Raw genomic sequence first — 18630 nt, forward strand, 5'->3', positions numbered from 1 at the left:
TCTTTAGGTTGTGGACCCACTGAGAACGCGATGACTGCTTGCTATGGAACCTTACTCTGGAACAGGGTTTCTTACCCTTGAACTGGTAACATTTGGGGGCCAGAAAAATCTTTATTATGGGTTTTTTTCTGTGCACCATAGGACGTTTAGCAGCATGGCTGGCTTATGCCCACTAGAAGCCAGTGACCACCATTTTCTCCCCCACCCAGTTGTGACTGTCTCCAGACATTGCCAAGCATCCCCGGCGGTGGGGGGGGAGGGGGGTGGGCGGTAAAAGCAAGCCTGGTCTGAGGACCCCAACTCTGGAAATATACAGGTACATCCAAAATTTCCCAAGGGTGGGGTGTGCTTGAAGCCTATTCATGGTTCTCCTGAGGGTTAATATAATATTAAAATATCTCTAGGACCTTCTCTTCTGACTTTTCAGAGAAGCTCAATCTCTATTGCCTTAGAATCATGGATCTAAGAGCCACCACGGGCTCACTTACTCTACCAACTTTGTGAAAGGTATGGAGAACTTTTATCCGTTAACAAGGATGGGGGGGGGCAATCAAGGTTCATAAAATTTTAATTACCCATCTCTGGTCACACGAAAATTATTTGCCTACGATGTCAGGAGGTACAAGAATCCAGATTCCATGTTTCCTGGGACAGATATATCTTTGTTTAATGGTTCTAGGCCACCAGCCTGTGAAATTTGAGTGAAGCCACCATGACTGATGAATGCATCATTACATTGCACGGCCTCTTTCTTCTATCTTTCTCTTCCCTCATACAGTCTTGAGGAGCAGTCATCTTATCCCTGTTTGGAAAACTACTTTAGTCTTCAGGCATCTCAGACATATTTTAGAGTGCCTTCTTAATTCCACTTTCTCAGAGAATGGTCTCTGCCAGGTGAGCAGTGGGCCGGATGTCCCTGCTTTTCACTCTACCCACAAGTGTGAACGCTGACCTGGGAAGAAAGGGCCTATCTCTAAGTAAATTGATGACCCGTAACTTGTAGCCTGAATCAAAAGGATAAGCCAGACCAATTGACATCCCTCCCTGGGAATTTGAACTTAGTGACACAGAGGAAAGTGACCTGTTGGTGGCGACTAAGAGAGAGGAGTTGTAGTTGAGAATCTCTTGCCACGGAGCCCTTCAGGGCGTCTTGGAATCCAAGGTCGGTCTCCAGACTCAACCTCAGGAAGGATCAGTATCATTAGAGTTCCTGCACTCAGTGTAACTAGAAAGATCCCTCATTGAGCCCCTTAATAAATATGCATTACACTCAACCTAGGGGGCCCTCAGATGCGGCTGCCTTTCTACTGGATATTGTCCGCACACAGGCGAATAGGATTTTGAATGAATTATAAGGACTGTCCTATTTGAGGTATTTTAAGGCAGCATTTCCCACAGAATAGCAGGCGTTGTTGCCGGTGTATCATCCGTAGGATTTTTCTGCGTGAACAGGGACCTCCAGGTCTGTTCATGATGATTAGGGTGGATGTCAGCTATGGATTTGGGACATGCTGGCCAGTAATAGCCTTACTATGGGAAGTCAGATGTGGCCAAAGGACAGATGTGTGTATGTCTCTTCAGGCGTGGGTGTTCTAGGGTCATTTAGTGTCTTTTTGGCCGAGTTTACAATACTCGTGACTCAGTGAGGAAACTGAATTGACCACCAGAGTGAATGCATATGCTCATGTTTTGGGCTGTGGGGGTATTTCCTGAAAATAGTGTTTTATTCACCCGGACGGTGGCTGTCTTCCCTTCAAAACCCTGGATACTATTTAGCAGTGCACCGTAACGGTGGTCGTACGGCCTCTAGGTTGGGAGGCATATTGAAGACATGTGGGGGGCAATTTTGACGGAGACATGATTGAAGAACACTGCTGTCATTTATGATCAGGGGCCAGGGATGCGAGATATTGAAGATTTGTGCCATGACCCACACAAATTTTGCATTCTCCCAAGATCTATGTGTAATGGTCTGAACTTCAGACCTACTTCCATTTAACTTAAAAGCAGCAAGCAGTCGGGCTAGGTTTCGGCGGTCACTGAAACTTCTAGGAACACGACCACCATTTACAGAGGAGGAGATTGTCCTTTTTGTCGGGAAATTTACCAAGAATGTTTCATTTCAGAAAATCGTATCGACTGATGATACCAGTAAGAGCTGCCAGTTTGAGTTGTCATGATACAGTTTGTGTTAGTCTGTCCTGGAGTGGTGACATTCATGATCATTCTGTGTATACATACATATCTATCTGTTTGTGGCTATAGTGGAAGGACCCCAGCCTCCGTTTAGGTCTCCAGCTGTCCTAACTATCCTGGATCATGAAGGAGCACTGAGGTTTTCATCAAAGAGTGATAGTTTGTAGTGAGATGTTATCACCTTTATCTACGTGGTCCACTGTGAGTTTACATTTCCCTCTAGGGAATGCGGATATTTGTACACCTCTTTACATGGAGCCAGACCTTCATCTTCAACCACGTGAGAGAGCCAAGCAGGATACTCTTCTGCTGAAGAAGAACAAGAGTCTCTCTAACTCAATAAGAGAAAGCTTCTCTTCTCTTGGCTCTTCCTCCTTTGGTCCATGCTGGGCATGTTCATCCATTTCCCTATTTTCCAATAGCTTGATTTTCCATGTCTAAGCAGATGATCTGCTCCTGTGAAGTAGCAAGATTATGAGGACCAGGTCTCCACAACTGTTCTATAGGTTATTTTTCCCATTTAAAGTTGCTTCAATTTACGATTATCATCCCCATTGGTCTCAGAGGAGTAGAAGTTCTTGGACTTCAGAGATTGAAGACCTCTACATTTTCCATGGATGCCATTAACCCTTGCTGCATATAAGATTTCTTCTGACTCCTTTCTTGGCAGCATTAAGTTCTATTCCCGGATCTATTATCCGCTGTGATTAACAAGAAGAAAGGTTCAAATAAGATTACCTTTAAATGACAGTTGAAATGACCTTTCATTTCTTAGCTATTTCTCTAGGAAAAATACAAACCCCCCACTTTACTGAGTACTTACTATGTATCAGGCACAATTCTGAGTTCCTTCTGTGGATTGTCTCATTTAACCCTCATACACAACTGTGAGAGGTCGATGCCGTTATTTAAAAAAAAAAATTTAATGCTTACTTATTTTTGAGAGAGAGGGAGATGCAGAATCTGAAGCAGGCTCCAGGCTCCGCACTGCAGCGCAGAGCCGGACTCGGGCCCAAACTCACAAGATCATGACCTGAGCCAAAGTCAGACGCTTAACCGACTAAGCCACCCAGGTGCCCCGAGGTAGATGCTATTATTATCCCCATTTCGTAGATAAGGAATCTTGGAAGGGGCAAATAACTTGCCTAAGATTTCACAATTAATAAGTGTCCTTCTCTGTCCATCGAATGTAAGTCATTTAATACCCTAAATAGAAAGCATCCCAGAAAAATATAAATTGAGAAAGTATGAGAGCATAAGACTAAATCCATCACCAAGATGTTCCATCAGAGTTTTGTGGTTGCGGTAGGCCTAGCTTGTCCCTAACTATTGGCTCTCAATCACATTCTCATTACTCATATCTAAACTATATATAGCAAACCCATGTCATCGAGAGAAGAATGACTCTCACGGTTGTCGCTAACAGATTTCAGTGTATGTGTCTCTCTACTTTGGCTGCTGTCCTACTTAATTGGCAAATTATTCCTCATCAGAGAACCGGAAAGAATAAAATTTAAAAGCAAGTTACTTAGTTCCTCTGAACCTAGATATCTATTCACAAACGTGTGACCCTCGTTTTCCTCATATTTATGGCCTGGAGCACAGAAGTGTGGATAACTGTGGTTTATACTAACAAGGCCAGTGCCATGCTTTTAAATTCTTTCACGTAAGTTATCTTTTCTCTATGCTTTACCACCGATGATGCCCTTAATCTTGGTCCTCAACTGTTGATTTTCAGAAGGCCCAGGGGGAAGATGAATCCACCGTTTCTACTGAAAAACATACCTAAATGTTGGACACCGAGTAGATAAGCCGCATGTTGTTGGTTGGCACTCAGCCCCTCACAGACTTTCTACGATCTCATATTTCTGGGACCAGAAACCTAGTCCCTACATTACTCAGACACCCTTGCCAGCTGGATTCTGTTGGGTTCTACCAACGAGAGGCACTCTGGTGAGATAAAAAGTTCAGACGGTTCGACTTCAGGCAGCGATGTTGGTGGGAACATGGGCATGTGGTTTCTGCCCAGCAGCAGCACACGTGGCCTGTGTGACTCATGGCTCTGAATGACGTAGCTTTTCCCTTTCCTTCTCCGGCCCTGACATTTTCTTATAGTTACTTATCCTCGGGGAACCTTTTGCCTTTTCTTATTTGCACCTCTAATTCTTCCAATATTTCGTAATCAATTTTCTGTACCAAGTCGCCACCTCCCCTCCCATTTGAAATGAAGCGGTTTCCATTTTCTGGCCTAGACATTGGCTTGAAAACAGATAGGGGGAAATTTATTAGAGCCAATAGCATCATTGTCACAGATAAACGATAAATTTGATCTGCTGGCTGATTTTATTTATTGTAACATGAAAAGAAATTAAAGATAGTTTATATAGAGTAAACGGCAAGCAGGCATACATAAAGCATCTATCTAGCCCTAGTGGATTATATCCAAAGAACAAAAAGGATTGCCATAAAACAAACAAGCAAGCCAACAATCAAAAGGAGAAAAGCATCTTAAACTATTTTTACTTATGTAGCTAGAAGTGTCGGTATTGTTTTCTGAGTTTCTTCTAGAGCAGTATACGTAAAACAAATAAATAGTTATGTTGATGTCACGGTGCATGAAGTTTTTCAGAATGGAAAAAAAGCGATCCATGAGGTTACATTAAAAATTCTGTGGTCTCTGGGTGCCTGGGCGGCTCTGTCAGTTGAGCATCTGATTCTTGATTTCAGCTCAGGTCATGATCCCAGGGCTGTGGGATTGAGACCTGCGTTGGGCTCTTTGCTGAGCAAGGAGCCTGCTTAAGATTCTCTCTCCCTCTGCTCCTCTCCCCAACTCGCGTTCTCTCTCTCTCTAAAATAAATTAAAAAAAAAAAATAAACAAAATGCAACTCTGTGGTTTTGAATTGCCATTGGAATTAGCATTCTAAACTCTTGAAGCATCTAATCCTTAAAATTTTTTTTTAATGTTTATTTATTTTTGAGAGAGACAGACAGAGTGTGGGCAGGGCAGGGGCAGAGAGAAAGACAGACAGAATCTGGAGCAGGCTCCAGGCTCTGAGTAAGCTGTCAGCACAGAGCCTGATGCGGGGCTCCAACTCACAAACTGGTGAGATCAAGACCAGAGCCAAAGTTGAACGCTTAACCAACTGAGCCACCCAGGCGCCCCTCCCTTTTAAAAAAAAATTTTTTTTAATGGTTATTTATTTTTGAGAGAGACAGAAATAGAGTGTGAGCGGGGCAGGGGCAGAGAGAAAGACAGTTAAGAAAACATTTTTTTTAATGTTTATTTATTTTTGAGAGAGACAGAGACAGGTATCTTATCTTTAATAATGTACTTCCTATCTCTGTCCCCCCAGAAGGACTAAAAGCAATGACCAATCCATTAGCAATGAGCACCTTCCATGCCCAGATTGCCATTTCTAAGTATCATTTCCCAATTTAAAGAATCAGGGTTTTTTTGGAGAAATAAGTGATTCTAGGCCTGGGGCAGGAAATGTACAAGATGATTCTAAAACATCTTGCCATGTCATGAAGCAAGGAAGCTATCAAAGACAAATGGTGTTGTGTCAAAAAAAACTCAGGTGCCAAGTTGAAGAAGTTCCCATTGGCTAATTGTGGGTCAATTTGAACATCAGTAAGAGTAATAATTATAATGGATTAAAGCACATAAAATATGCTGTAATACATGAGATTGTAATAATAATTTAAAAATAGGAAACATTATTGGCCATCTTTGGAGGATGCCAAAGAGTCAACTCGTATCATGGCTAAATAATTCTTTTATTCTGCCCTTCTTATATGACTTGTATTGCACAGTAATCAAATAATTGATTAGAGGAAATTCTTCTTTATAAAAGGACTAGATAACAAAAGAAGGAAGGATAGAATTAGAATATCAGCTTTCTGTAATCCCTAATAAATTAATGGACTTAGGCAGTACACATCGATGATGACTAACATTACAAAAAGAGAGTGAACCAGATAGAATATTAAAATACACACCACCGGGGCGCCTGGGTGGCGCAGTCGGTTAAGCGTCCGACTTCAGCCAGGTCACGATCTCGCGGTCCGTGAGTTCGAGCCCCACGTCAGGCTCTGGGCCGATGGCTCGGAGCCTGGAGCCTGTTTCCGATTCTGCGTCTCCCTCTCTCTCTGCCCCTCCCCCGTTCATGCTCTGTCTCTCTCTGTCCCAAAAATAAATAAAAAACGTTGAAAAAAAAAAAATTTTAAAAAAAAATACACACCACCATCTTTAACATACTCTTAGTTTAAAAAAATTGAACCTAAGTCTAACAAATCCACTAGAACTAACTGCCAAATTACAGAGAACAGAGGAAAATGTTAAACAACATCATGGAATGAAATCAGCAAAACCTAGACTGTGGGTTTTGACACATGATACATAATGTGGATTTGGACATGCATAAATTTTAAGAACAGGAAACAAGTAATGGAGGGGAGCCTGTAAGTTAAAAGGGACTTGGGAAATGTCAAATAATTGCAATGTAGAGTCTTATTTGGATACTGATGAGAGCAAAATCATACGACAATTGGAGAAATTTCAACACTGCATAATTAATTATATAAAAATTATTAATTTTCTTTTGGTTCAGTAATAATTGTGTGGCCATGTTTTATTTGTTTTTATTTTTATTTTAATGTTTGTTTATTTTTGAGAGAGACCAAGCATGAGTGGGGGAGGAGCAGAGACAGAGAGAGAGAGGGAGACAGAGAATCTGAAACAGGCTCCAGGCTCTGAGCTGTCAGCACAGAGCCAGATGCGGGGCTCAGACCCAGGAAGCACTAGACGTGACGTGAACCGAAGTTGGATGCTTAACTGACTGAGCCACCCAGGCATCCCTTGTGGTCATGTTGTAAAAGAGTCTTTATCTTTCACAGATATTGAAGTATCTGTGGGGAAACGATAACTGGAATTTGCTTCAAAATAATCCAGGGAAGGGAGAATGATAAAGATACATACAAATCAGGGGCGTCGGAGTGGCTCAGTCGGTTAGGCATCTGACTTCAGCTCAGGCCATGATCTTGCTGTCCGTGAGTTCGAGCCCTGCGCCGGGCTCTGTGCTGATAGCTTAGAGCCTGGAGCCTGCTTCGGATTCTGTCTCCCTCTTTCTCTGCCCTTCCCCCATTCACTCTCTGTCTCTCAAAAATGAATAAATGTTAAAAAAAATTTTTTTAAAAGATACATACAAGTCAAAACTGGCACGAGTTGATAATTGTTGAAACTGGATGATAGGTACATGGGGGATTATGATATTACTCTCTCTAATTTTGTATATATTAGAAACTTTCTATAATGAATAAGTGAAAAATATCTGGAGAGGTGTAAGTAGATCTTAGTTTTCTGATTTCGGGAAATTTAATGAATTCGGCTGTCAGTGATTGCTGTCTACCGAGTTCCTTGGATATTTCCGGATATGGGGTCTACACCAGAAATTAAATACATTTTGGAACCAACTTGGTGCGCTTCAACTTGAAAGATACGGACAGCTAGTAGCCTCGAAAGGAGTGTGTTTACAATTGCTGTTTTAACAAATTACAACAAATTAAGTGGCTTTAAACAATATACATCTATTTTATCTTAAAGTTCTGGAGGTCAGGAGTCCAAAATGAGTTTCACTGAGCTCACATTGGGTGTCAGCAGGCTAGTGTTCTTTCTGAAAGCTCCAGTGCGGAATCTGTTCTTTGTTGTTTCTGTCTCCCAGAGGCTGCCTCCGTTTCTTAGGCCCATGTCTGTATCACTCTGATCTCTGCTTCTGTTCTCACATCGCTCCTCTGACTCTGCTCTTTTCTCTCTCCCTTACAAGAACCCTTGTGATTACATTGGTCTCACCTGGAGAATTCAAGATAGTCTCATCATCTCAAAATCTTCCGCTTAATCGCATCTGCAAAGACTTTTTTTTTTTTTTTTTTTTTTTTTTTTTGCCATCTAAGGTGACATTCAAAAGTTCTGGGAATTAGGATGTGGATATCTTTGGAGAGCCATGATTTTGCCTGCCACAAAGAGAGCTAAAGAAGTTGGAAGACAAGATTAATAAGGGAAAGTATACCAGTCAAGATTCAGCCAGGATATAGGAACCATTCTAATATTTTAAACAGAGGACATTTAATACAGAGAATTTGTTACACGAGGGAAGGCAGTTCTGACAAGTTAAAGGATGGTGAAGTAACCCCAGAGTTTAGCAATAGCAGAAACTACTATCATTTTTTTATAGGTCTTTTTTTAAATTTAATTTTTAAAAATTTACACCCAAATTATTTAGCATATAGTGCAACAATAATATCAGGAGTAGATTCCTTAATGTCCCTTACCCATTTAGCCCACCCCCCCATGCCCCCTCCAGTAACCCTCAGTTTGTTCTCCATATTTATGAGTCTCTTATGTTTTTGTCCCCCTCCCTGTTTTTATATTATTTTTGTTTCCCTTCCCTTATGTTCATCTGTTTTGTCTCTTAAAGTCCTCATAGGAGTGAAGTCATATGATATTTATCTTTCTCTGACTGACTAATTTCACTTAGCATAATACCCTCCAGTTCCATTCACGTAGTTGCAAATGGCAAGATTTCATTCTTTTTGCCGAGTAATACTCCATTGTATATATATGCCACATCTTCTTTATCCATTCATCCATCGATGCACGTTTGGGCTCTTTCCATACTTTGGCTATTGTTGATAGTGCTGCATTGGGGTTCATGTGTCCCTTCGAAACAGTACACCTGTATCCCTTGGATAAATGCCTAGTAGTGCAATTGTTGGGTCGTAGGGTAGTTCTATTTTTAGTTTTTTGAGGAACCTCCATACTGTTTCCCAGAGTGGCTGCACCAGCTTGCATTCCCACCAACAATGCAGAAGAGATCCTCTTTCTCCACATCCTTGCCAACATCTGTTGTTGCTTGAGTTGTTAATGTTAGCCATTCTGACAGGTGTGAGGTGCTATCTCATTGTGGTTTTGATTTGTGTTTCCCTGATGAGGAGTGATGTTGAGCATTTTTTCACGTGTCAGTTGGCTGTCTGGATGTCTTCTTTGGAGAAGTGTCTATTCGTGTCTTTTACCCATTTCTTCACTGGATTATTTGTTTTTTGGGTGTTGAGTTTGATAAGTTCTGTATAGATTTTGGATACTAACCCTTTATCTGATAGGTCATTTGCAAATATCTTCTCCCATTCTGTTGATTGCCTTTTAGTTTTGCTGATTGTTTCCTTCGCTGTGCAGAAGGTTTTTATTTTGATGAGGCCCCAGTAGTTCATTTTTTGCTTTTGTTTCCCTTGCCTCTGGAGACGTGTTGAGTAAAAAGTTGCTGCGGCCAAGATCAAAGAGGTTTTTGCCTGCGTTCTCCTCGAGGATTTTGATGGCTTCTGTCTTACATTGAGGTCTTTCATCCAATTTGAGTTTGTTTTTATGTATGGTGTAAGAAAGTGGTCCAGGTTCATTCTGCATGTCTCTATCCAGTTTTCCCAGTACCACTTGCTGAAGAGACTGTCTTTATCCCATTGGATATTCTTTCCTGCTTATCAAAGATTAGTTGGCCATGTGTTTGTGGGTCTATTTCTGGGTTCTCTATTCTTTTCCATTGATCTGAGTGTCTGTTCTTGTGCCAGTACCAAACTGTCTTGATGATTACAGCTTTGTAGTATAGCTTGAAGTCTGGGATTGTGATGCCTCCTGCTTTGGTTTTCTTTTTCAAGATTGCTTTGGCTATTCAGGGGTCTTTTCTGGTTCCAGAAAAATTTTAGGATTATTTGTTCTAGCTCTGTGAAGAATGCTGGTGTTATTTTGATAGGGATTGCATTGAATATGTAGATTGCTTTGGGTAGTATCGACATTTTAACAATATTTGTTCTTCTTACCCAGGAGCATGGAATCTTTTTCCATTTTTTGGTGTCTTCTTCAATGTCTTTCATAAGCTTTCTTTAGTTTTCAGCATATAGATTTTTCACCTCTTTGGTTAGATTTATTCCTAGGTATTTTATGGTTTTTGGTACAATTATAAGTGGGATCGATTCCTTGATTTCTCTTTCTGTTGCTGCGTTGTTGGTGTATAGGAATGCAACTGATTTCTGTGCATTGATTTTATATCCTGCAACTTTGCTGAATTCATGAACAAGTTCTAGCAGTTTTTTTGTGGAATCTTTAGGGTTTTACAGAGTATCATGTCATCTGTAAAGAGTGAAAGTTTGACCTCCTCCTGGCCTATTTGGATGCCTTTTATTTCTTTGTGTTGTCTGATTGCAGAGGCTAAGACTTCCAATGCTATGTTGAATAACAGTGGCGAGAGTGGATATCCCTGTCTTGTTCCTGACCTTAGGGGGAAAGCTCTCACTTTTTCCCCATTGAAGATGACATTAGCAGTGGGTCTTTCATATATGGCTTTTATGATCTTGAGGTATGATCCTTCTATCCCTACTTTCTTGAGGGTTTTTATCAAGAAAGGATGCTGTATTTTGTCAAATGCTTTCTCTGCATCTATTGAGAGGTTCATATGGTTCTTGTCCTTTCTTTTATTGATGTGATGAATCACGTTGATATTGAACCAGCCCTGCATACCAGGTATAAATCCCACTTGGACGTGGTGAATACGTTTTTTAATGTATTGTTGGATCTGGTTGGCTAATACCTTGTTGAGGATTTTTGCATCCATGTTCATCACGGAAATTGGTCTATAGTTCTCCTTTTTAGTGGGGTCTCTGGTTAGAAACTACTATCATTTCTAAGATGGTAGGGACACAGGAAGGAAGGTGGTGGTACCAAGATCCAGGAGTTGGGGTGTTTTTGTGAGAATCATGGCAGAGACTTCCCAGTGGAAGTTGAGAGCCAGGAGGTGTTGGCTATCTGGTGGGAAGTTGGAATCCCAGATAAAACATAGACGTCACTGGAAAATACAGGACATTCTTATTATCTGTGGTAGTTGTGTTCTGTCAAGTCACCACAAACCCTGAATTGGCAAATACTGAACCATTGCTCCTAGGGAAAATATAGGGCTAGGTTCCTGTGAGCCTCTGGTCACACAGCATTTTCCTCAATCCATCAATATATAACCTTGTTCTATGTGTTTCTGTTTAAATGCTCCTTACTTAAAATATGTTATTGCTTAATTAACATTGAACTCATGGCCAAAGCACTGTAAGTCATGACTAAAGGAAGCTTGTCTAACACATGTATTTCCTCCCTAAGATATGTCACAGCTATCTTGTGCTTAGGAACACCAGATAGCTCTTCAGCAATATGTGTGGAGGCCATTTTAAACAGTGAAATCACCAGTGAAAAGCACACAAACGAGAAAAACAGGACACCAAATATACCATCAAAAGGAACCTTACTTACAGGATAAGAACTGAAATAAGAAGGCAGACTGTTGCCTTGTTTGACCTCATGAATATACTATATTCAGTATATATATATGTGTGTATATATATATATTCAGTATACATATATTCATAGTACAATTACTAGATTGTAGGGTAGTTCTATTTTTAATTTTTTGAGAAACGTCCATACTGTTTTGCACAGTGGCTGCACCAGTTTGCATTCCCACCAACAGTGCCCAACAGTTCCTTTTTTCTCCACATCCTCGCCAACACCTGTTGTTTCTTATGTTTTTGACTTGAGCCATTCTGACAGGTGTGAGGCGATATCTCACTCTAGTTTTCATTTGCGTTGCCCTGATGATGAGTGATGTGGAGCATCTTTTCATGTGTGTTGGCCATCTGGATGTCTTCTTTGGGCAAATCTCTCTTCGTGCCTTCTGCCCATTTTTAAATTAGACTTTTTTTTTTTTTTAGGTGTTAGATGGAAGATTCATGAAAACTCCTCTACCTGTAAAAATAGAGATCTAAAAATACCTGCGAGAGGAAGAAGGTGGAATTCCCTTCCTTAGAAATGTTAGAGGCCAGGCACCAATTTATTTGCCGTTATTCAGTGGCTGGCCTAGCTGGCGATAGGTGCATGCTCAGTAGGGGCTGAGCTGGCCCTCGCTATAATTCTGTCGGTGGCTTAATATCACCTTGAACTCTGGGGAGTACCAAATGCCACTGCAGCTGCCTCGCTGTCCGGGATCTGAGAAAGGAGAAAAGAAAAAAACCCTTTTGTAGCAGAAGGGTGGTGGATAGGAAGCAAATCAACCAAAAGATCATTTCGGCGCAGGGGTTGGTGGTTTCCTTGAGTAAGTGATTTATGACACGGTGTTTTTATTTGATCTGGCATTATAGGGATAAATTATTGAGTGCTAATTGTATGTTGATAAGCTGTTCCTGCTTAAATTTATTCCTTCCTCAGTTTGTGTTAATTGGGGCATATTGGAACAGAAGGGGAATTGCCCACTTACTGCCTGGTTTGCTTTATGCTGTAGTAATCGTGTCTTCACTGTTATTCATGCTAAATGTGTAAGGGAGCTCCTATCGGTGGCCTTTTGTTTTTCGTCCCATTAATGCGTATTTCTTTTTTTCATAAATGAAATGTTCAGGAACAACATCACTCCTATTTTCTTGTTCAAGTTTAACTCAAGTGGCAGCAGAAGGTAGGGTCAGAGGTGGACGGGCAGAAGGCTGGGGAATTTTAAATGCGTGTTTTACCATTTGAAATTTAAATCTTTTTTAGATAAAGCCATCACTGGGGGAGGTGTTGGGGGTGGGGGAGGTAACAGGACAAGATACTGAATGTTTCCTGTATAGGAATGGACTTCTCCTGGCCCCACCTCCCACCCCTACCACGGCGACCACCCTGTCTCTCCGTCTCTGTGGCACGAAAGGTCTTGGGTGGCGAAGTATTGCGAGAGGCCAGCAACGAGAATCTGCATGTGTGGGTGTGGGTGGGTGGAGTCGTGGCTACCCGATGCTTGGGCCTTGTCTCTCAGGGGTCTCTGTAATAAGTACTCTAACTCCAGGTAAATTGAGTGAGTCCAGATTTTAAGAACTCAAAATCTGGTGGGTAGGGTTTGGGTGAAATAAAGACAGGGATTAAAGAGTGCACTTGTTGTGATGAGTACACGAACCATAAAAGGCCAGCAGGATTATAAGGAGCAAGCTGGGTTGAGACGAAAGGAAACCATAAGTGCAGAGGAAATAGTAACCGTCCACGTAGGCACACGGATTCAGTGGACCTGAATCTGTTACTGTACGTGGCCCAAGGGGAAGCTTGTGAACACTAATCCCAGGCACAGACTTTGCTCTCTGCCTTGGTTTTATGAATTTTGCTGGATGTGGACAGAGCGTGTACCTGACTGCAGAGCAGAGAGAGGTGACAAGAACTCGTGGCTACCGCAGGGACAGTGGCGTTGCCCTCCGGACCTGTTCTGGGGACGCGGATCCTCAGTCCTGTTCTTCGATGGCACATACAATCTCTTTCTTCTGGCTCATCTCTCGGAAATTAAAAGAGAAAAGAATTCCATTTAAGTCTTCATTCATGCAGTTCTCCTAGTTGTACTAGGAAAAAGCTCACTGACCTCCGTGCAGAGAAAATGTTGAGGGGTAGGTGAGCGTAGTTACCCAAAGACACCTTACTCTGGAAGCAGTGGAAGACTCTGGTAATTGGGTAGTTTACCGACTGCATTGCCTTAGGGGTGTGGACTGTCAGGGCAGGGTCATGTTGAAACCCCAGGGAATAGCTCTAGTTCATTTATAATGCCATTTGGCTATTGACTAATTAATTAAAACAGGGGTCATAATTACAGAAAGATTAGCTAAAATGTCATGTTACTATGAGGTACTTGCTCATTTCCTTCTGGTGAAGGAAAACCAGCTAATTTGTGGCAGCCCCAGTTTTACTAAACCTGCCATGGCCTAGCAGCCCTTCTTAGGGGTCATGGGAAATAATGGAAAGAGGGAAGGAGAGGGAACAGAGCTCTGGGATCTAGCTTGGGTTTTACTACTGAAAAGACTCCTTCCACCCTTTCCCTAGGCATCTGGGGACTTCTCAGGGAAGATTCTGGCACCCAGGGAGCCGGGGCCAGGAGCCGGAGCCTCTCTGCAACAGCATTGCGTGGAGTGCCAAGACCTGGGGGGGAAGCCATACCAGCAGTCAGAAGAAAAAGCAAGGGTTCGAATGCCAGAGATGGGGGACCAAGTGAGATTCCAGAGCCGGCCAGGAGACACTAGAGTCAGCTCAGTGTCCCGTGTCAGTCTCCAGGTCCCAGGCACCAAGATTAGCCCATGGCCATCTGCAGCTTTAGATTGGAAATAGGAAGCTAGAGCAAGAGGGGAACTGCGAGCCCGTCCAGTGTAACCCAGAGACATGAAATGACTTGTCCAGGGTCACGCAGCTGGAGGTGGCAGTTAGATTCAGTTCTCTGAACTTTCAGGAAGGCCTTTTCTGTGAAAACCTCCAGCCCACCTGTGGCATCCAGGCCCATTCTGACCTTGGGTGAAAGGGATGCTAAAATCACCCAAAACCAACCAAACAGGGAGACAGGAAACTAAAATGGGATTACGGAGTTATTCGAACTCCATATTAAACTGTTTTCCTATTTTTCTTAACCTGGTCAGGTGTAAGTTATAGGTGATGTGGGCAATAGCCTTGAGAAAAAATGGGTTTGGATCATTCTAGTAAAAAAAGGTCATAGATAGTTCCTGCTCCATGGAATTGAAAGTTGACATCAGTACAAACAAACTCCTTTGGTTTTCTTGCGAAGTCTTAATCTTCCTGATTTGATTTTCTATCTACTAGGCTATTGTAGGGGAGATCTTGTAAGGGTACGTTTGCTCTAGACCTTGCTTTTCAGAGTGTGGTCCCCAGACCGGCAGCAACAGCCTCTCCTGGGAACTTGGTCGAGCTGCAAAACTGTGGCCCCTACTCTGGGCCTATGGAATTGGAATGTCTAGGGACGCGCCCAGAGATCTGTGTCTCAACAAGGCCTCAAGGTGATTCTAGTGCACTCTAAGATATGAGAAGCCCTGAACTGGAATAAAAATTGCAGTGTTGAATAAGATAATATGAAAGGCAGCACAAAGTAATAGTTCAAACTGACATTTGCCAGCTAGGAAACCCTGGACAAATGACTGTCCCTCTGTGCCTCAGTTTCCTTGATTCTGAAATGGTTGGGTCCGCCTCATAAGGTAGTTGGGAAGCTCCAAGGGGATAATGCAGGAAAAGCCTTACCCATATTTATTGAGTGCTCAGTATACTTATTAGTCTCGTGATTCTTACAATCCCAGATGTCTCTAGCTCTGGTAGCTCAATGGTGTGAGTTCCAGACCTTTCCTCACGTTCTCTCTCTCAGAGATTCTGCAGCTCCATCCAAACCTTTGTAGCTGCCTTAGGGTGAACCCTGCAGGACTGGGCACGGGGCCTCCTGAGCATCTCCAGCGGCTCACCGGTTCCCGAGTCTTCCCGCAAAATCCAGATGGAATTAAACCATAGTCGATCCTACTTCACGTTATAGGAAAACAGGTGGTGGGAACCTTATATTCCGAGCCCAAAGTCCAGACCCATTAGCCACAAGCCCGAGTCTCTTCAGGCAGAGAGGGAGGCCTAAAGCTCAACACTGGGACTGCCTTCGGGAATTCAAAATGTCTGGCCGTGCTGGGTTCGAGGATCCCTCTCTGGCCGTTCCTTGTGGCGACAGCCACCAGCATCCACCCAGCTCCTTTTGGAGCAAGAGGCCAGCCCCCTCTCCAGAGCAGCCAGGAGCCAGCCTCTGCCTCACAGAAGGCAGACACAGGAATGGCAGGCTGCAGCGGCAGCTGCCGTGGTCTCCCTCAGGGCCACCCTAATGTCTCCCAGGGGGCCAGCCCAAGCTTGGATGAGCCTTGGAACATTAGAGAGCAATTCTGACTCGTTTAATTTTTCTCTCTGAAGAACTTGAGGGGCCATGTCCTCTTAATCATCTTTTTGAGAAGAAAGACAAGAGAAGAGAGAGACATTCTAGAAAACACGGAGCAGTTAATCTGTTCACTCGTGTTCAGTAAACGACTCTGTCTTCTGAGGACACTCATTCTTTTACTCTCCGGGTACTGGACACCCACTCTGCATATGTGCCCCATATGTGCCCCACAGGGAGGGGAAGTGACTGACTTGGAGTCCCCCATTTGGAAAGCGACAGCACTCTGTGACGCAAAACCTTCCCTTCCTTACCAGGCTGCCTCTGTGGGAACATGCTCGTTCATCTCAAGTGCAATGAGCAGGACTGTTAAGTACCATGAGACGGTGCAAGTTCAGAGGACCCCTGCCAGCAGAGAGGGATTGCTCCTGGCTGTCATGCGGGCCTAGGACTCTAAGTGGGGGGGGGGGGGGGGGGGGGGGGCGTGGGCCCGGGGAAGCAAGTGGAGGCAAGTTCCTGAGCAGAGAGGGCTAGGTGAGGGGATGGGATGGGCCAGGTGGGCCCGGAGCGTGGGCTACGGGAGTTCACAACAGGAAAGTGGGAGGACCAAGCAGCTGTTATTGTGGGTCAGGCCTTGCTCTCCGTGTGATCCCGGCCAGTACCAGTTATCAAGCAGGACTGGATAATCTGGGACCAAACTTGGAATGTATCTTGCGTTCCCAGATAAGAAGCATTAAAACCTTGTCAGGGTGTTAACCTTCGCTTTCATTTTTATCATCACCTCCCTTCCCCCCCACATTTCCTCAGTGTCTACACGTGGATGAGGTACTTGGCGTTAGGCTCAGAACAGGTGCAAGGGCGCTAATATCCCTCCTCACCCCGCCCCTTTCTCTTATCCATGCCGGTTCATAACAGCCCCTCCTGCCAACATCGCATGAAAATATCAGGAAGAAACTGGCACCCGCAGAGAAGTGAAAGGCCCCAGATGCTCTGACATGCATTGGGTGTCTTTACAAGACAGTGACATGATTCCTGGTTTACGGATGGGGTCACTGAGGCTCAGAGAGCCCAGGGTGTGAAGGAACCAGCTATTGAAAGCGGGACACTCTCCATCCAAAGCTAGTGCCTGGGGAGTTAAGGGGCAAGTTGACAGGTTTCTGGGGACAAATAATAATCTGTGATAAATTTCGTTGATTAAAGTTAATCAATTAAAAGTTAATCAACTTTTTGTCAACTGTATTGCCACAGTGGAGGTAGTATAGTGAAGGGGGCAAAACAGACCAGACTTTGTGGTCAGACGTCCTGGGTTCAAATCCTGACAACACTTAGCCTTACTGGGTCAATCCCTACCTCCTTTGAGCCTTTCTTTGTTCATTGGTAAAATCAAAATAATAGTCCAGGGGCGCCTGGGTGGCTCAGTCGGTTGAGCGTCCGACTTCAGCTCAGGTCTCGATCTCGCGCTCCGTGAGTTCGAGCCCCGCGTCGGGCTCTGGGCTGATGGCTCAGAGCCCGGAGCCTGCTTCCGATTCTGTGTCTCCCTCTCTCTCTGCCCCTCCCCCGTTCATGCTCTGTCTCTCTCTGTCTCAAAAATAAATAAACGTTAAAAAAATTAAAAAAAAAATAATAATAGTCCATACTCTATGGGGTCATCAAGTATACAATCCATGTATGCAATGTAGCTCTGTTCTTGGCAAATGATATCTCCTCTGCCCTGTCTTCTTCTCCAGCAAATGTTCGCTTCCAGATTAACTGGCTTGGATACCTGAATATTGACCATTTTGATCTGCCTAGCTTGTGCCTCATTTTATTTACCTGAGATTGCATGAATACCCAAATACTTTGTATCAGGGCCAGGCACAAAGGAGCTAGGACAATTGGCACGATCGCATGGTTCTCCTCCAGTAAGGCCAAATGACCTAAGTAAGTCTGCATGGTCAGCCCTTTGAAATTGCTTTGGCTTCATGAGTTCAGAGCCCATGGCAGTTCCATGTGGCAGAGATCGGCCAGTGGCTCGTCAACCTCTTTCCCTTTTCCTCTCAGCTAGACTATATTCCCTCGTCTTCTTTATAGTTAGGTGATTATGTGACAGCCAATAGAGCATGGATGGTAATGATGACAATGTGGAATGTGGGTGAAAATCCTGGCCTCTACGAATCTCCCACAAATCCTCCTCTCTTTCCTCTTCTGCTTCAGATAGAGGATCAGTGAAGGTCCCCAAGGCTGTGGAGGATGGGGAACCACTAGATGGAAGGAACTTGGGTCTCTGCATGACTGTACGGAGAAGAGTAACCATCCCATGTCCCAACCTGCATTGGACTGAGTGAAACATAAACCCTTATTATGTTAAAGCCACTGAGAGTTGGGGTTCCTTGTAATGGCAATTAGCCTGCCCTAAATAATACAGCATGCCTATGACTTATAGCAAGATATTTCCAGCCATCGTTAATACTCTCTCTAAATGACCCTATAAAATCAAATACCCTGGGAGGGGTAATATATTTCTTTATATTAGCATAAATTAATTTATAAGCTTAACCTGCCAGGTCCACGCAGGGCCCTCTAGATAAATGGCACTGTTTTTGATTGTAGGTATGCCTGAGGTGGGGAGGCGGCGGGTGCAGTGGTCCTCAAAGCTTCAGGATCGCTTGCAACTTGTTAGAAATGCAC

This window comes from Panthera onca, chromosome C1 (assembly GCF_046562875.1).
Source record: "Panthera onca isolate mPanOnc1 chromosome C1, mPanOnc1 haplotype 2, whole genome shotgun sequence".
Lineage (NCBI taxonomy): Eukaryota > Metazoa > Chordata > Mammalia > Carnivora > Felidae > Panthera > Panthera onca.